Consider the following 14,512-nt stretch of genomic DNA (forward strand, 5'->3'; position numbering starts at 1 on the left):
TTATAACTTATGTGACTTTGTATCAACTTATATTTGTTACTCTACTTAAATGGTATCATTGAGCTTGCAGCTTAAATCTGAGTACTTACATTGTGGGATAAATCACTTGATAATAATTAATAATTATCCATTAACAATCTACTAGGTGTTCCAAAGATATTTTCCAGGGATTATTATATAGTAATCTGCTAGTTATGTCACAGCAATTCTTGTTATAAAAATTTTCTCAGTACAAATATTAACATTTATTAATATATGGATATATTAAGATACTACAAATACCAAGATAAAACACTAAGCACATTATTTTCCCCTAGATGTCAGATACATTTTAAAATTAGATTACATAAACAGAAAATGAAAACAAGGAAGAAAAAGGATAATTATTTGGATATTTGAATATATTTTGTAGAAAATATAAGAAATGCCCAGAGAGACAGGAAAGGAAATTCATAGGTCCTTCATTTAATGTAGTGTGGTGGCTTTAAATCATGGATGGGCACCCTCTACTCCTGTGACAGTCATAATGAAAAAAAATAAGGAAGGAAGGAAGGCAAAATAAAAATAAATAAATTTAAATTAAAAAGCACAATAAAAAAAGGACAGTGAATTATGCATTTTAAAACATATATAAAAGTATTTTATTTCATTCCAAAAAGAAAGAAAGGAAGGAAGGGATGAAACTCTTATGAAACCATCACACTTTACTATATATCAGAAACTAACAAAATATTATTTTAAAAAATAGAAAAGAATTATTCACCTGTGAAAAGTAATTTTCACTTTCTAAGGATGATATAGGTAGGAAGTTCTTGAGAAACTTATTACATTTAAATTTTTCCAAATGGTGAAAAAAAGTCACTAGATTCTTGTTCTTTTATTCTACCTCAAAATAGTCTGCTTTGTCTCTATTATAAGCTCTTTGTAGATGAAAAAAAATAGAAACATGAGGATGCATGAAAGCCTGGCAGAAGGCAGCACAGATTTCAGTAAATACAACAAAAAGGAAACACACACCAACGCAGGACTACATACTTAAAAGTGACATCTTCCTTTAAAATGCATAACTCAGAAGTAAGGAGAGTCTTCATTTTATCAACCTTGACCTTTCTGAGCATGGAGAGCAGAAACAAGGAGAACAACTCCACAGAGAAATCTGAAGAACCTATGAGTTGCAGACTTACATCCGTAGAAGCTGAAAAGGGACAGGGAACTTCTGGTGAAGCAGAGATAGCATAAAATTCAGCACAGGGGACCAGAAGAAAAAGAGACACAAAAACTAGCACAGCTTGCGGCCAGGAGACACGCCACAACGTTGTGACGGTGTGAAACCCCCGAAGACACCGACGCGGATCCCCATCCCCCTCTACCTGCTGTCCTGCCGCCTGTCAACCTGGTCCATAGGGACGTCATTCGTGCTTGGTGCCAGCAGCTAAAACTGAGCACCAAAGGCCCGAAACTAGATGGATATAAACGACTCTGTGAATATGCTTACCCTCATCAAAGAAACATTCCTGCCACAGCACAGGAGGCCAGGATCCTGTCACTATCGAAAAGGATAAAGATAGAAAAGGGGGAACTACCGTTGGAATGCTCTGTTGAGAGAACGTCTTCTGAAGGGGCTGCTCCTTCTGCATGGGGCCACCTGCCCTTGAGGGATCTCCTCCGCCTCTCGAGGCAGTTGTATCAACTTCTGCCCCCGACTCAGAAGCTGCGTTTGCAGCCTGGAGCAGAATGACAGCCAGGGCCGTGAAGACGGAGTCAGTACGATCACAAGAGACTTGTGAGGTCCAATGGTGCATGGTCCACGGGAGAAGTCTCCCAGCTGACACAGAAGGCTGGGTTCGCTTACAGTTTCATGCCGGGCAGGCCTGGGTGCCTGGAAAACGAAGGAGGGTGTCTGCATTCTTCCTGATACCGTCTGGTGACTTTCCACCCCTACACCTGGAGGACAATATGCTGTGCCCTGAGTGTGTACACAGGAATAAAGTATTAACAAAAAGCCTGCAGTGAGATCATAATACCAGTAAAAGGGTACAACTATGATTATAATTAATGATAGAGAAGTGACTACAATCAACTCCATGGTGACTTCAGACAGCTGAACTCTGGGCCGCTCCACTCTCTCCATGCTTCCTGCTTCTGGGGTGCACAGCCTGCTTACAAGGCTGCACGAAAAAGAAAGTCTGTGAACTGATGGGAAACAGAAGCAGAAGTGACTGTCTCTCCAAAGATGCCCAGCCCTAAGGGAGCAGAGGATAAAGGAGATGGGGACATTTTAAAAATACTAAGTCACTGAATGGAATTAATTTGCTTGAAAATGCCTCAAGTAAATCTCTACATTGGACAAAATGGATCTTATAGGCAATAGTTGAAATTTGGTCATGGACACCTTAACCAGATATTCAGCCTTATCATCATCACCAGGCATGGTACAAGCAGAAATGTGTTTCCTGACATGATACAATGTATCACTGACAATATTCTTGCCCCAAGGAATCTATTCACAGGGAAGCAATCAGTCCTGATTATGCCTCTTGTCTCAGGGTAATTAGGTGAGCTTACCATCATTTGGGTGTCAGTTACTTAGATGTACCCATCCATATGTAAATATTCACAACTTATGCACTTAAGATGTCTATAATTTATGTACATGTGAGTTATATATAATTTTTTAAGTGTTCCAGATTGAATGATACATTATAGTGCCTCTAGTAAAACGGCAACTAGAAAATTTTAAACTTAAAACTTTTATTTTAAAATAAAATACTCTAGGCCAGATCAGGAGTGAGGTTGGACCAGGGCTGAGGCAGCCAAGGCCCCTCCTTCCCATATCAGTGGATCCTGCCCAGAGTATGCCTGGCTGCCGTTGCAGGCAAGCGGGGTGGAGTATGACTGGGCAGTGCCGACGCTGAGACAAAGCTGTTTCCAGTTACAAAGCAGGGATCACAGCAAACACACCCGCCACAGAAGCACTATGGCATTGCTTCTCCCTTCTGCTTAGCAGCCCCCAAGGAGACTAACTGCCTACTTACACAGAAACTAGTGGAGATTTTTGAAGAGAAAGAGGAACTTCAGTGCAGGATTTTAATTTTGGGAAAATTAACCTGGTAAAAGACTCAATACGAGAAATCAGTGAAAGCAATAATCTTCCACAATCTCTAACTGAACATGCTGATGGGAAAATGTTTACCTCTGGATCTTACAGATTAGGTGTACATACAAAAAACTGCCAATATCGATGCATTGTGTGTTGCACCAAGACATGTTGATTGAAGTGACTTTTTCACCTCATTCTATGATAAATTGAAATTACAGGGAGAAGTAAAAGATTTAAGAGCTGTTGAAGAGGCATTTGTACCGAGTTATCAAACTGTTTGATGGAATAGAGACTGATATTTTCTTTGCAAGATTAGCACTGCAGACTATTCCAGGAAACTTGGACTTAAAACATGACAGTCTGCTTAAAAATTTAGATATGTATAGGAAGTCTTAATAATTGCAGGGTTTTGATTTTGTTGCAAATCAATGAAATGGTTTTACGAGATGTTTTACGTCTAGTATCAAACATTGACAACTTCAGGTTAACCCTGAGGGCTATCAAACTGTGGGCCAAATGCCACAACATCTACTCCAATATATTAGGTTTCTTCAGTGGTATCTCCTGGAATATGCTCATAGCAGGAACTTGCCAGCTTTGTCCAAATGTGATAGCATCAACTCTTGTACATAAATTTTTCTTGGTATTTTCTAAATGATATGTGTTTAGATTATATTAAAATAAAGTTGATTATAGACACTGAAAAAAAATAAAATGCGTAACTAACTGACAGCGCTGCAGAACAGTGATACATAAAAATCAGAAAACCTATCAACGAGCTTCTGTTGGACACATGATAGGCATAATTCAATTTGAAATAATGTCTAACAACCGGGGATCACAATGCTGCACGATTGTGATAATGGGTATTGTCTTCATGTGGCAGAAACCACAGCAAGCACTGATACTATGGCCCCGCACTTATGCAGAATATAAACAGCAACTCCAAATAATACTTCTCTTTATTTAGGAGACAAAAACATAGAACTCAAGAATTTAAAAAATATATCACATGTGATTAATTAAATCATTGTGAATAAGTGAAGCAGTGGTTTTTTAAGACAACCAGAGGTACTGCATACAAGTCCTGCTGCTAACTTTGAAGAACAGATAATAATTATCAGTAGGTTGTTCATTTGTCAAAGGAAAACTGTTCGCCTCTATAAACACTTGACCTCTCAGATATTGTCTAATGGAAGAGAGAATACTGCATGTTTTCAGCAGACCGCTTATAAAAAAATACATCTAAACAAAACATAACTTGAATTCCAAGAATATCATAATAGTATAAACAGTATCTGTAGGACATAATGAATTGCCACAGAGAACCCTCAAAAATACTTCTAGACATTCTTTATGTCTTACTCTGCATCCACCTGTTACTGAATAATGAAGCAAAGATCTCTTTGGCACTTTGAGTTTTTAAAATATTACCTCTACAGCTACATGAAGTAGAATTGCATTAATATATTCAGCAAACCTAAATTGATGCCATCTTCCAAGGTACAATGGAAAGACTGAGTTCAAAAAGTAGCATGCAACACTCACTTAAAAATTGTTGATGATTATATTGGCAGAGACTTTAGAATGTGAGCCAAAGGTACACTTCTGAAAATATCAACTTTAGATTTTATTTACTCAGTATAATTTTAGATGATATGTTAAGTAAAATCAATGATAAAAGCCAAGTGATGTGAGAACCAAACACAATGTGTGTAACACTCTTGACAGTGTCAAAGGAACTAAGACGCTCTGAAGTTTTGCTTATCTATCAGTGATACTACACAAACTGCAGAATCTTGTAATTTTGACACCAACTTCTCCACGATTTTTTTAAAAATCAAAAAAGGAGGAAGGGCACCTTCAATTGAAAATCTCGTGATCAGACCTTCCATGATAGCTAATTTTATTTTAAAATCAATTCCCTTTTTCCTACAATAATTTTAGTAATTTAATCATTAAAAGAACGGTTTACAATACTGAAATGCTATTATGGGAATACCAGTTTTCTGGATAACATGTAATTGGAAAAATTAAGACCCTGATCCTGGGAAAGAATGAAGGCAAAAGAAGGTGGCAGCGGAGGTTGAGATGGTTAATAACCAGTAGCATCCCTGACTCAATGGACATGAATTTGAGCAAACTCTGGGAGATAGCTAAGGACAGGGAAACCTGGCATGCTGCAGTCCATGGGGTCAAAAAGAGTCAGACACGACTTAGTGACTGAACAACAACCAACAAAGCCACTTTAATTATAAACCACTTCTTTCAGTTCAGTTCAGTGCAGTCACTCAGTCGTGTCTGACTCTTTGCGACCCCATGAATCGCAGCACACCAGGCCTCCCTGTCCATCACCAACTCCCGGACTTCACTCAGACTCACGTCCATCGAGTCAGTGATGCCATCTAACCATCTCATCCTCTGTTGTCCCCTTCTCCTCCTGTCCCCAATCTTTCCCAGCATCAGAGTCTTTTCCAATGAGTCAGCTCTTCGCATCAGGTGGCCAAAGGATTGGAGTTTCAGCTTCAACATCAGTCCTTCCAATGAACACCCAGGACTGATCTCCTTTAGAATGGACTGGTTGGATCTCCTTGCAGTTCAAGGGACTCTCAAGAGTCTTCTCCAACACCACAGTTCAAAAGCATCAATTCTTCGGTGCTCAGCTTTCTTCCCAGTCCAACTCTCACATCCATACATGACCACAGGAAAAACCATAGCCTTGACTAGACAGACCTTTGTTGGCAAAGTAATGTCTCTGCTTTTCAATATGCTATCTAGGTTGGTCATAACTTTCCTTCCAAGGAGTAAGCGTCTTTTAATTTCATGGCTGCAGTCACCATCTGCAGTGATTTTGGAGCCCAGAAAAATAAAGTCAGCCACTGTTTCCACTGTTTCCCCATCTATTTGCCATGAAGTGATGGGACTAGATGCCATGATCTTCGTTTTCTGAATGTTGAGCTTTAAGCCAACTTTTTTCACTCTCCTCTTTCATTTTCATCAAGAAGCTCTTTAGTTCCTCTTCACTTTCTGCCATAAGGGTGGTGTCATCTGCATATCTGAGGTTATTGATATTTCTCCCGGCAATCTTGATTCCAGCTTGTGCTTCATCCAGCCCAGCGTTTCTCATGATGTACTCTGCATATAAGTTAAATAAGCAGGGTGACAGTATACAGCCTTGACGTACTCCTTTTCCTATTTGGAACCAGTCTGTTGTTCCATGGCCAGTTCTAACTGTTGCTTCCTGACCTGCATACAAATTTCTCAAGAGGCAGGTCAGGTGGTCTGGTATTCCCATCTCTTTCAGAATTTTCCACAGTTTATTGTGATCCACACAGTCAAAGGCTTTAATGATATTTAATTCCTAATTATTCTGAAGAAAATTTCAGGCTTCCTATTTTTGGATCATTAACAAATGATTTGTTTAATTTATACAGAATTAACATAAAGTTTGTGTTTACTATAATATTGTTGAGATAGTTTTACCACTAAAAGATTTTAGAGATGCTAATTTTAAAAACATGATTTTGAGTAAAGGTACATTTTTCTAATCTAGACAAAGCTACGATATAGGCTGCCAGTATTCTAAAACCCATCGAGTCTAACCAGGACACAGACCCTTAAACCAGAGCACATAGGACACCATATGCGAGAAAATTAGACCACCCTTCACCTCTACCTCGTCCCCACCCACCACCGCCAAAGGATTTGAAGTGAATTCTAATTTCATGTGGTCTCTGAACTCTCCTCAAGTAGTTGTAAGTCTGGATGTATGTGCATTTGTACCTTTTCCCCAGAGCAACTTCGCACGCAGGTAAGAGATCAAGAACCATGACTTTGGGCTGCAGCCTGGTCCTCACACTTCAGCATGCTTTATACTCACCTGGAGAGGTTATTAACCATAGAGAGCTGGACCCACTCTCAGAGTTTCCAATCCAGTGGATCTGGAGGAAGGCCCAGGGATTCTGCATTTCTATCAAGTTCCCAGGGGATGCTGTTGCTGCTGTTCTAGGGACCACTGTGGAGAACCTTGTGTATAAACGGCACTCATCTCTACCAGCAAGGGCAAGCCCACATTCCTTCTAACATGTGTCAACACCACCTTCCATCAGTAGGTGGCAGCCCGTGCCTACAAATTTCCACATACTGGTGTCAAACTAAAAAACTCCGTCACAAAAGCAAGATAAGAAAGCCTAGTGAACAGCATTTTTCTACAAATTGGATGCTAACCTAATTCTGCTAAATGATTTAAAATGTTGATCTGTCAGTACCACGCAAATCAGGCTTCAGGAACAAGTGAAATAGACTGACAAATAGTAAAAAAGAAGCTAGACTCTGGCTTCTGGCCCCAAGGCTGACACTCCTAGATGGGGTTTTGTACTTCACTGTCTGCTGATTTGTAAATGTCCCTGTGTGAAAAGTCCTGCGCTGGATGCTGCAAAATTACCCCAGGGACCCTTTAAAAATGCAGAGCCATCTCCCTCTACCGCCATTCTAACTCAGTAGCTCTGTGGTTAAGCATGGGCATTGTATCCTTAACAGATGTCTCAGTCGATGCTGAGATACAGCTGTTTTGGCTACATCTGTTTGTTTAAAAAAGATAAACCAATGCAAAGGTATGAATATGTTGATATTACCACCTTTCATAAAGTGGTTCTTTCTAGGTTCAGACTTCGCAGTAATTCCAAATGCAGGAGAATGCCACTGTCCAGCACAGCAGTTACCAGCCACACATGGCAACTCGACATGGAAAATACAGCTGGTCTGAACTGAGATGCGCTGCAGGGTGAAATAACACCGTATTTCAAAGACTTGAAGGGAAAATAATAGAATATAAGATATTTTTAATGTCACTACTAGAAAAATGAAATTACATACGTGGCTCACATCTACTTCTTTTGGACAGCACTAGTTGCTGTTATTAGTCACTAAGTCGTGTCCGAATCTTCATGACCCCATGGACTGCAGCACACCAGGCTTCCCTGTGCTTCACTATCTCCCAGGGTTTACTCAGACTCATGTCCATCTAGTCAGTGATGCCATCCAACCATCTCTTGCTCTGTCATCTCCTCCTCCTGCCTTCAATCTTTCCCAGCATCAGGGTCTTTTCTAATAAATCAGTTCTTTGCATGAGGTGGCCAAAGTACTGGAGCTTCAGTTTCAGCATCAGTCCTTCCAGTGAATATTCAGGAATGATTTCCCTTAGGATTGACTGGTTTGATCTCCTTGAAGTCAAAGGGACTCTCATGAGTCTTCTCCAACACCACAGTTCAAAAGCATCAATTCTTTAGCGCTCAGCTTTCTTTATGGTCCAACCCTCACATCCATACATGACTACTGGAAAAACCATAGCTTTAACTATAAGGACCTTTGTTGGCAAAGTAATGCCTCTGCTTTTTAATATGCTGTCTAGGCCTGTCATAGCTTTTCTTCCAAGGAGCAAGCATCTTTTAATTTCATGGCTACAGTCACCATCTGCAGTGATCTTGGAGCCCAAGAAAAAGAAGTCTGTCACTGTTTCCATTGTTTCCCCACCTATTTGCCATGAAGTGATGGGATCAGATGTCATGATCTTAGTTTTTTGAACGCCGAGTTTTAAGCGAGCTTTTTCACTCTCCTCTTTCACTGTCATCAAGAGGCTCTATAGTTTCTTCACTTTTTGCCATTACGGTGATATCATCCGCATATCTGAGGTTGTTGATATTTTTCCCGGCAATCTTGATTCCAGCTTGTGAGTCATCCAGCTCAGCATTTCACGTGATGTACCCTGCATATAAAATAAACAGATAATATACAGCCTTGATATACTCCTTTACCAATTTTGAACCAGTCCATTGTTCCATTGTACAGTTCTAGCTATTGAGTTTTGGCCCATATACAGGTTTCACAGGAGACAGGTAAGGTGGTCTGGTACTCCCATCTCTTGAAGAATTTTCCAGTTTGTTGTGATACACACAGTCAAATGCTTTCACATAGTCGATGAAGCAGAAGTAGATGCTTTTCTGGGATTCCCTTGCTTTCTGTATGATCCAACAAATGTAGACAATTTGATCTCTGGTTCCTCTGTCTTTGCTAAACCCAGCTGTGCATCTGGAAGATCTCAGTTCACATACTAATGAAGACTCGCTTGAAGAATTTTGAGCATTACCTTACTAGCATGGAAAATGAGCACAATTGTGCGGTAGTTTGAATATTCTTTGGCATTGTCCTTCTTTGGGATTGGAATGAAAACTGACCTTTTCCAGTCCTATGGCCATTGCTGAGTTTTCCAAATTTGCTGACAGATTGAGTACAGCACTTTAACAGCATCATCTTTTAGGATTTGAAATAACTCAGCTGGAATTCCATCACCTCACTAGCTTTGTTTGTAGTGATACTTCCTAAGGCCCACTTGGCTTCAGACTCCAAGATGTCAGGCTCTAGGTGAGTGACCACACCATCGTGGTTATCTGAGTCATTAAGACCTTTTTTGTATAGTTCTATGTATTCTTTTCACCGCTTATTAATCTCTTCTGCTTCTATTAGGTCCTTCCCATTTCTGTCCTTTATCAAGTCCATTCGTGCATGAAATGTTCCCTTGATATCTCCAATTTTCTTGAAGACAGCTCTAGTCTTGCCCATTCTATTGTTTTCCTCTACTTATTTGCACTAGTTCAGTGCAGTTAGTTCAGTCACTCAGTCGTGTCTGACTCTTTGCGACCCCATGAATCGCAGCACTCCAGGCCTCCCTGTCCATCACCAACTCCCGGAGTTCACTGAGACTCACGTCCATCAAGTCAGTGATGCCATCCAGCCATCTCATCCTCTGTCGTCCCCTTCTCCTCCTGCCCCCAATCCCTCCCAGCATCAGAGTCTTTTCCAATGAGTCAACTCTTCGCATGAGGTGGCCAAAGTACTGGAGTTTCAGCTTTTGCACTAGTTAAAGGATGTAAATAAACTCGACAAGAATGGAGTTGGCGGGGGAGGGGGGTAGAAAGCAGGGAGGCACAGCAGAGCAGGCTCAGGGGAAGAAGTGTTGACCCGCCAGCATTCTAACAACATTCCTGGACCAACGCCTCATCCCCTGGCAGTTGGGCCTGGACAAAAAAAAAAGTCCTCAGCCTGCAGCCACTGCAGTGCTACAAGCTTATCCATGCGTGAGTTTGCAGCTTGAACCCAAGCCAACTGCAAACAGGCAAGAAACATCCACTGCCCAAATACGCTGAGTCTGAAACATACTTATCAGAACTCAGAGGTCAGTTTTACATAGAAAAAAAGAGTTCAGTTCAATTCAGTCGCTCAGTCGTGTCCAACTCTTTGTGACCACATGAACCACAGCACGCCAGGCCTCCCTGTCCATCACCAACTCCCGGAGTTCACTGAGACTCACGTCCATCAAGTCGGTGATGCCATCCAGTCATCTCATCCTCTGTCGTCCCCTTCTCCTCATGCCCCCAATCCCTCCCAGCATCACAGTCTTTTCCAATGAGTAAACTCTTTGCATCAGGTGGCCAAAGGATTGGAGTTTCAGCTTCAACATCAGTCCTTCAAATGAACACCCAGGACTGATTTCTTTTAGGATGGACTGGTTGGATCTCCTTGCAGTCCAAGGGACTCTCAAGAGTCTTCTCCAACACCACAGTTCAACAGCATCAATACTTTGGCTCTCAGCTTTCTTTATAGTCCAACTCTCACATCCACACATGACCACTGGAAAAACCATAGCCTTGACTAGATGGACTTTTGTTGGCAAAGTAATGTCTCTGCTTTTTAATATGCTGTCTCGGTTGGTCATAATTTTTCTTCCAAGGAATAAGCGTCTTTTAATTTCATGGCTTCAGTCACCATCCGCAGTGATTTTGGAGCCCAAGAAAATAAAGCCAGCCACTGTTTCCATTGTTTCCCCATCTATTTGCCATGAAGTGATGGGACCGGATGCCACGATCTTAATTTTCTGAATGTCGAGCTTTAAGCCAACTTTTCACTCTCCTCTTTCACTTTCATCAAGAGGCTCTTTAGTTCTTCTTCACTTTCTGCCATAAGGGTGGTGTCATCTGCATATCTGAGGTTATTGATATTTCTCCCAGCAATCTTGATTCCAGCTTGTGCTTCTTCCAGCCCAGCATTTCTCATGATGTACTCTGCATAGAAGTTAAATAAGCAGGGTGACAATAAGGAGCCTTGACGTACTCCTTTTCCTATTTGGAACCAGTCTGTTGTTCCATGGCCAGTTCTAACTGTTGCTTCCTGACCTGCATATAGGTTTCTCAAGAGTCAGGTCAGGTGGTCTGGTATTCCCATCTCTTGAAGAATTTTCCACATTTTATTGTGATCCACACAGTCAAAGGCTTTGGCATAGTCAATAAAGCAGAAATAGATGTTTTTCTGGAACTCTCTTGCTTTTTTGATGATCCAGCGGATGTTGGCTATTTGATCTCTGGTTCCTCTGCCTTTTTAAAACCAGCTTGAACATCTGGAAGTTCATGGTTCACATATTGCTGAAGCCTGGCTTGGAGAATTTTAAGCATTACTTTACTAACGTGTGAGATGAGTGCAATTGTGCGGTAGTTTGAGCATTCTTTGGCATTGCCTTGGGCTTCCCTGGTGGCTCAGAGGTTAAAGTGTCTGCCTGCAATGCAGGAAACCTGGGTTCAATCCTTGAGTTGGGAAGATCCCCTGGAGAAGGAAATGGCAACCCACTCCAGTATTCTTGCCTGGAGAATCCCATGGGCGGAGGAGCCTGGTGGGCTACAATCCACAGGGTCGCAAAGAGTTGGACACGACTGAGCGACTTCACTTTCATTTTCACTTTCTTTGGGATTGGAATGAAAACTGACCTTAGTGGTTACTACAATTGATTGTTGGTTGCAGGCCAACCCACAGTGACCTCTTTAACCTGTACAGTAGCTAAAAAAAAAAAAAAAAAAAAAGTCTGTGGTCCATCACCATAGTCATCTGGGCCAGCAGCACCAGCAACATCTGGGAATACGTAAGAAATGAAATCCTCAGGCTCCACCTAAGACCTAGAGAATCAAAGACACTGGAGGTGGGCCTGGCAAATATCTGGTCTCTGACCAGCCATCCAGGTGATGATGAGGAGGCACCTTAGGACAGCTCACTGCATAAAATATACTGCTTCTTAATATACAATGAGGGAACTCTTAACCACAATATATATATTGTGGTTAAGAAAAAGAGAGAGAAAGAGGAGGCCGTAGGAGGCTGAGGGAATCCCGCAGGGCACTGAAACAAGCCCACGGAAACTGTTCTCTGCTGCTGTGATTGGAAAGCTGTGCAGTGAGCCAGTTAACAGCCTACACCTTGGAGTCAGGACTACGTGGGTTCACAGTCAAGCTGCATTTCCTACTGTGTGACCTGGGGTAGTTACTACGTTTTTCTGAGCCTGTTCTGCCTTCTGAAAGATAAGGAAAATAACACCTCGTATGTATGATTACTATTGGGAGTAAATGAGCTAATGTGTGGGAAGTTGCTGGTACAGAACAGGGGATCCTCACTGGTTATTTTACTGTAAGACATCCATCCACAATGCTAGGAAAAGCAACCCTAAGAGCTTCCATGGCCTCACCCTACCCATCATTAGTATCTTATCTGTGCCCAAGTGTGCTTGCTTGTTCTTTTCATGGAAATTACTTCCATGATTAGACAGTGAATCTACAATCTAACCTCATTCTTGTTTAATTGACTCATTAAAGTTTTATCTCTGGATTTACTGAGTCAGGTTTCACCCCCAATGAACTCACCATGCAGTTTTCAAGGGTTCCTACTTTCTTTACATCTGACAATATGGCTTTAGAGGCTGGGTTGATAGAGTTATTTATATTCTTGGGACCTGGATGCTAATTTCTGCGTTTTCTGCTTTGCTAAGTTTATCTCATGAAATAAAATGGACGTTTTTTGAAATGACTGTAACACTGGAATCTGGAAGGATCCACGCAGGCTGTAGAAACAGCAGGTTTTGTTCATACATTGTTTTGGATTTTTTTGGTTTTTGCCTCACCCCGCCTCCCACCCCACCCTGGGATCTTTGACAAGACGCCTGGCAGGGAAGAAGTCACGTCTCGGGAAATATCATTTTCAAAGGACCCAAGATAAGCTGAGTCATCAGCAAACACACACGATGGCGGCATTCCCCAACACACACCACCAGTTTGGGCAGCATCCCGGATTTGCCTAACAGGCAGCAGGAAAAAAATGCCCCATCTGGCCAAATTAGGAAGTTGAAACCAAGAATCTCCTGGCTGTCACTTCCCGATGCTTCCCTCCCTCAGGTAGTGAGTGCTAGGTCATCGTCAACGATCTACTTTCAGTAACCTATGAGTGGGGGTGGGTATCAATGGTGCCAAATCTTTTTCACCTATGGGGATTGGAAAGTGAGCAGTAAAACCCTAGGCGTCACCTTCAAAAGGGGGAGAAAATGCACTTCCCGTTTCCTCACTGCTGGCTCTGACTGCCACAGGATTGTAACTGAAGGAGGAAGCTGAGGACTCAGCCCGCTTCGTGTCTTCCTGGGATCTGGACTTCAGGTGAGCGAGGGAAAGAAGGTGGCAACTGCAGTAGGGGTGGCGGGGGCGGGGGCAGTGTGGTGAGTGGGGGAGTGGTGAATTCCTGCTGTTTGGAAGTTCAAGGCCCTGAGAAAGGCTGCACATGCACGCGGGGCTGCCCAAAGCTGTTTGGACCCTTTCCTGGGGCACGGATGATGGAGACCTATTTACCATCACTAAGAAGGGAGTCACTCTCACATACACTGTTCATGCAGCTCTGTATCAAAAAAAACAAACAATCCAATCAAAAAATGGGCAGAAGATCTAAATAAACAATTCTCCAAGGAAGACATACAGGCGGCCAAAAAGCACTTGAAAAGATACTCAATATCACTAATTATCAGAGAAATGCCAATCAATTAGGTATCACTTTACATTGGCTGAATGGCCATAAAAAAGTCTACAAACAATAAATGCTGGAGAGGGTGTAGAGAAAAGGAAACCCTCCTACACTGTTGGTGGGGATGAAAATTGGTACAACCAGCATGGAGAACAGTATGGAGGTTCCTTTTAAAAAACAAATAAAGAGCTACCATATGATCCTGCAACCACACTCCAGGGCATATATCCAAGAGAAAACCATAATTCGAAAAGAAACATACACCCCAATGTTCATTATAGCACTCTTTACAATAGCCAAACGTTGAAGTAACCTAAATGTCCATTGATGGAGAAATGGATAAAGATGTGGTACATATGCACAATAGATTATTACTCAGTTATGAACAAGAAAATAATACCATTTGCAGCAACATAAATAGACCTAGAGATTATCACACTAAGTGAAGTAAGTCAGACAGGGTAAGACAAATATCATATGATACCACACATGCGGAATCTAATTTTAAAATGATATAGGACGTCCTCCGTGGTA

At 41.6% G+C, this 14,512-nt stretch overlaps 2 pseudogenes; both read left to right on the forward strand.

Moving 5' to 3' along the window:
• The first annotated feature begins 1,116 nt into the window (after nt 1-1,116).
• LOC133245934 (developmental pluripotency-associated protein 4-like) lies at nt 1,117-2,279 on the forward strand (annotated as a pseudogene).
• Nucleotides 2,280-2,895: 616 nt separating this feature from the next.
• On the forward strand, nt 2,896-3,809 carry LOC133246742 (poly(A) polymerase alpha-like; annotated as a pseudogene).
• The last annotated feature ends 10,703 nt before the right edge of the window (nt 3,810-14,512 follow it).

This window comes from Bos javanicus, chromosome 4 (genome assembly GCF_032452875.1).
Source record: "Bos javanicus breed banteng chromosome 4, ARS-OSU_banteng_1.0, whole genome shotgun sequence".
In the NCBI taxonomy this organism is placed as follows: domain Eukaryota; kingdom Metazoa; phylum Chordata; class Mammalia; order Artiodactyla; family Bovidae; genus Bos; species Bos javanicus.